The sequence below is a fragment of the Palaemon carinicauda genome, chromosome 19 (genome assembly GCF_036898095.1).
Source record: "Palaemon carinicauda isolate YSFRI2023 chromosome 19, ASM3689809v2, whole genome shotgun sequence".
NCBI classification, from domain to species: domain Eukaryota; kingdom Metazoa; phylum Arthropoda; class Malacostraca; order Decapoda; family Palaemonidae; genus Palaemon; species Palaemon carinicauda.
Window position 1 is genome coordinate 105,009,657 of NC_090743.1, and position 6,193 is coordinate 105,015,849.

Consider the following 6,193-nt stretch of genomic DNA (forward strand, 5'->3'; position numbering starts at 1 on the left):
AATTGCTTTCCATTGCTACATCGTGAACCAAAAGAATATTCCCTTTGAAAATTTTTTTTTTCTGATAAGTAATCAAACATATCTCATTTTTGCTTCTTAGTCGGAACTGGAGGAAATAAGATTCCTTATGCACATCCTAATCAAAATAAATTGAAACTGGCAGTGCATCCAGAGAGAGAATTGCATTATTGATAGCAAGAACCTCTAATGGCTTCGAACGCTTTCTTTTTACCTTCTAGATTCTGTTTCCTCGGAGGAGAGACAGTAGTAAATGTGGTAATGATAAATTTAGATTATATATCAATCTGGAAACTACGCATTCCAACGGAAATCATTGTTTTGAAGGAAGAAAAGCACGTGTAGTCTTTTTTAATGGTATCATTGAATAATTTTTATATTACAAGTATAATCCTTTTAAAGCCACTAAAAAGTAACCGGATATCTTTATTTATAATTATCTAAGAGCTTCAAAGACATTTCAGTCTAGCCTAACATTCTCTGATAATTGAGCATAATGCGAATTTTATTTTAGTGAACAGGGAAATTTAAACAGTCTCCATTGTTAAGCGAGCAAGACTTTCTGTACAAGGTATCATTTAGGGCTGCTTTATTCATATAACGTTATGAAGATGGTTTATTAACTTTTTTTGTTTTTCTTCTATAAGGAAAATTGGTGAATTTACGCGTTGCAGGAACGAATTGGGTCATATTCTGAATTTAACCACGTATGGAAGAATTGTATTTGATGTCACTTTTTACTTAAAGTATACCCTGTTGATATATATATATATATATATATATATATATATATATATATATATATATATATATATATATGTATATATATATACATTATATATATATATATATATATATATATATATATATATATATATATATATGTATATATACATTATATATATATATATATATATATATATATATATATATATATATATATATATATATTATATATATACATATATATGTATATATATTATATATCTACACATATATGTATATATATGTATATATACATATATATATATATATATATATATATATATGTATATATATATTATATATCTACACATATATGTATATATATGTATATATACATATATATATATATATATGTATATATATTATATATATAAACATATATATATATATATATATATGTGTGTGTGTGTGTGTGTGTTTGTGTGCATATATACGTATATATATATGTATATATATGTGTGTATATATAGGCATAATTATTATATATATATATATATATATATATATATATATATATATATATATATATATATATATATTATATATATAGGCTAAGTGAAATTCGAAAATCAAATCGCCTGAAATTACAAATAAAAATCAGACTATATATCAGTTTAGTGAGATCGGTGTTACTCTATGGACATGAGTCATGGTATGACAATGAAACAATCTCCAGTAGATTTAGTAGATTTGAGAATAACGCCCTCAGAAGGGTAGTGGGAGTTAGATGGCAGGAAAGGATTGGAAATGAAACTATAAGAGATTACTCAAGAGTCATATGTGGATGAGAACATGATGAGGGGTAGATGGAGATGACTCGTTCATGCTCTTGGCACTCCCCAAGAGAGATTAGTTCACCAAACGTTCAGCTGGGCTAAACAAGGCAATAGAAAAGTTGTAAGACACTTGCCTACATGGCTGAGGACTATGAAGCGCTAAGTAGAAGATGATGAATGGAAAAGTATTGAAATAAAAGTTCAAGATAGAGAAGACTCTATCTTTGCGTCAATAGGCTTAGGAGATGGTGATGATGATGATTATATATATATATATATATATATATATATATATATATATATAAATATATATATATATATATATATATATATATATATATGTATATATATATATATATATATATATATATATATATATATATATATATATATTTATATATATAATGAAGCTGCCCATACACACATGTATTTACATGTGTGTGATTATATATATGCTTCATTTAATGCTAAGAACTCGCTGCGTCAACTATGTAACGTCAACAAGTCGACATTTTTCTTACATCGAAGGATAGAACAGTTACTATTCTGCTTCTCCGTCTATTTATCCCTTTGGTGAAACATGATATTGCATCGCCCGTTTTTTCTTCTGCTCTTTATATTTGACCTGTTATCCAAAGCGTAAAACAGCTTTTAGCCTTAGGTCACATAGATGAGCATGCAGGATGAAGGGGATTCTATTCTTGATAATGTAAAGGGAACGAGAAAAGTGTTTTATTCAATTGTTCCTTCGTGATGGCAGCATAAAAGGTAAAACATTGAAGTTTGTACAGGTTTTCTGTCTCACGAACTTTTTACTCTGAATATATATTCTTTATAAAATCTTTGTGAAGATTTTGATGTGTTTATCTACTTGTCCCTTTATCTACAGGTGTTGCATACTGGTAATTATGATTCATGAATGCACAATATAAGGCATGTGAGATTTCCTTCGTCTTTTTACCAATGACAGCGGATTTTCTGTATACGAAGGAATTGAGAAATTAGTTTTGCAGAGATCCACAATAGCTTAGTTTGTCAACTGTCGTTGTCCTGACCAACACTTCGGATAACCGTTGTCTCCACCAGGGTTAAAATATATTCTTTTAACCCTGGTCTCCACGGCCTGTTATAAGCAAGAGCCTGCGTCTCACACAGTGATGCAATATTCAACCAACTTTTCTATGTTTTATATTATTAACCTTTGAGGAAGATAGCAATGGTTTAAATTTAATATCTAATGTTGGCTTCTTTTTAGCTTCCTTCGAACTATATATACAACAACAACAACAAATACAGCCGTTTCTAGTCCACTGAAGGACAAAGGCTTCTGACATTTCCTTATAACATGTCTGGGGGTTAGCCAGTTTTCATCACCACGCTGCCCAACTGCGGATTGGTGATGGTGAGACCTTTTTCTGCTCACTCACAACAAACCAACCTAGTAGGGACGGCCCGGAATAGTATAGCTTTGCTGATCAAGACGATACGCAAACCTTTTCACCACGTTAAGGTATCCCCACCCAGAAAGGGAATATATATATATATATATATATATATATATATATATATATATATATATATATATATATATATATATATATTCCCTTTTTGGGTAGGGATTCCCTTGACGTGGTGAAAGGGTTTGTGTACCGTCTTAATCAGCAAAGCTGTTCTAGTGTACGTAAACTGACCAAAATGACGGTTCCTAAATATTTAGATAGATATGCTCACAAACGCACCCTCCTTTTATAAGGGTATGATTATTCCCTTCTCCTACCAGAGGGACTGGGAGAGCCGAGCGCGTGGAGGGATGATGGGAGCGTGACCATGTTCAAGAGCTTAGCAGGTGCAAAGTTAATTTTAGTGGAGTCTTATGAAATGAATTTCCAGCGAACAACAGAATACTCCAACGGAATGTGTTGTCACTTATGTTGTTTATCATCCTCATGGATTTTGTGGCGGCCTGCTGGTAGCGTCCTTTCCTGGTGATTGTCAGACTGTGGTTCGAGTCCCACTCAAACCCGTTAGTTTATTTGGTCGCTGCAACCTAACTGTCCTTGTGAGCTAAGGATAGTGTGTTTGAGGAGCATATAGGTTTATCTGCTGAGTCATCAGCAGCCATTGCCTGGCCCTCCTTGGTCCTTGCTTGGGTGGAGAGGGGCTTGGGCGCTGATCATATGTAATATGGTCAGTCTCTAGGGCATTGTCCTATTTGATACTGTTAAAAAAATCGTAAATTTGATCGGAAATTCTCTAAAAAATATACTGTTCTCAGCTGTATTTCAGTATTTTTTACTGTAATATCACTCCTTCACGTCAATAAATATGTTTTTAAAACGGTAAATGCCTGGCAACATTTATTCCAGGACTTTTACTGTTTTTTTACAAAAAATTTTCAACAGTGTGGTAATGCCACTGTCTGTTGCCTCTGCCATTCATGAACGGCCTTTAAACCTTTAAACAGTTGGAGATGGTGGAGAAGAATTGGATTGGATTGGTGATAGAAATTTAGCAGACCTAAATTATGCTGATGATGTCCTTGTTAGCAGAACACCATAGGATTTGCAACGCTTGCTTATCAAAATGTGTAAAATATCACATGAGGTTGGGTTGAAGATAAATAGAAGAAAGATAGAGATGATGAGAACGGAGTTTGCAATGGAAGATGAAATATCATTGGAAGGAGAAAGAACTAATGAGGTAGGATCACTGAAGTATTTAGGAACAATGATCTCCAATGCTGTACATTTTATTTAGAATTAGAGTTTAGTGAAAGATTGAAAAAAGTAAATCCGACAATGGATTGGTTAAGTAAAATTTGAAAATCAAATCGCCTGAAATTATATATAAAAATAAGACGATATATCAGTTTAGTGAGATCGGTGTTACTCTATGGACATGAGTCAATGGTATGACAATGAAGCAATCTCAAATAGATTTTGTAGATTTGAGAACAAATCCCTCAGAGGGATATTGGGAGTTAAATGGTAGGACAGGAATAGAAATGAAGCTATTAAGAGAGATTACTCGAGTACCATATGTGGATGAGATTATTATTATGGGTAGATGGAGATGGTTTGGGCTTGCTCTTCGAACTCCCCAAGAGAGATTACTTCACCAAACGTTCACCTGGGCTCCACAAGGCACTAGAAGAGATGGAATACCCAGGCCTACATGGCTGAAGACTATGAAGCGCGAATTAGATGATGATGTATGGAGAAGTACTGAATTAAAAGATCAAGATAGAGACGTCGGGCGAAATCTAATCGAGGCCCTTTGTGTCAATAGGCATAGGAGGAGATGATAATGATGATGATGATATGAGTAGCCACAGTGGTTTTTATCATAACCCTGTTTTTTTTTACCTACCAATTTTATCGTCATGTCATCATTCAAAAGTTACTAGTACAGTTCGCCTCCTCCAGCATGGCAGCAAAGCTACTGAACTTACGATAAAGGATGCTCGGATTGCGCAGATGAGAAGGAGGAGGGGCAGTATGGCCTGGCAGGGTGATTAGAAAGGAGGGCTATCTTTAGTGTTTTCCGTCACCCTTTGATGGCCAATTAAGAGCAGGAGTGTAGGAGAAGCGACGGAAAATGACACCTCGTTATTTTCCCCGTCCGGGTCCTTTTCATAACATGTTTACAGTGACACCTAGGGGTCGTGTTATGAAGTGGCCTGGATGAAACAGAATCCATTAGCTCAAGACTGTTTTCGTCCGCCTAATGCGTCATTATCACCTTTTGATGTGCGTTCTCATTTGTCGTCGTAAATGACGAAAAACTGAAGAAATATTCTGCGAGTTTAGAAAGAAGGAAGACCGGCTCTATGAAATGGATATCAAGTTGAAACAGTATCCAAAGGATTTTGAGGATTTAAATGAGCATTTAATTCTACCGACCTTATTGCAAATATTATTTTGAGAGTTTTTGTGCTGGTATATAATTAGTTAAAATGTCCCGATCGCCAGACTGGGATTCCAGTCCCGGTCAGGTTTGATACTTTCTACAGTATATTGTCTGGAACTACACCATCCATGTGAGCTAAGGAGGGGGTTTGGTTTGGGGGAAGCTCATAGGTCTACCTGCTGAGACAGCAGCATTGCCTAGGCCTCCCTGGTCCTAGCATGGGTGAACAGGGGGCTTGGGCACTGATCGTTTGTATATATGGTCAATCTCTAGAGCATTGTCCTACTAGCCTGGGCGTTGTCAATGTCCTTTGCCTCTGCCATTCACGATTGGACTTTAAACCTTTAAACATGATAACTTTTCTCTAAATTTGAAGGTCATTAATGACCTCAAGAGGCTAACAAAAGTCTTGACCTTCCATTCCATGCCACATTTGTGCTGATAGGAACTATAAACTGTTATACTAAATGAAATCCTAGTTGAATGAGACATGCAGAGTACATTGTCACCTCCTCCGAGAATGTTCTTTCTCCCTCTCTCTATAGAGACAGGATCCTGTTAGTAGCTTTGATGTCCTGCATGTAAATAGGTCCTTGATACATCTAGTCTGTTGCCTCTTTTGGTGAGTAATTTACCATTGCGTAAAAGATGTTATCCATTTATCTAAGTTTGAAGACAATTTATATTCTTCTCTCAAAGCTAGGAAAGTGAGGAATATATACGTT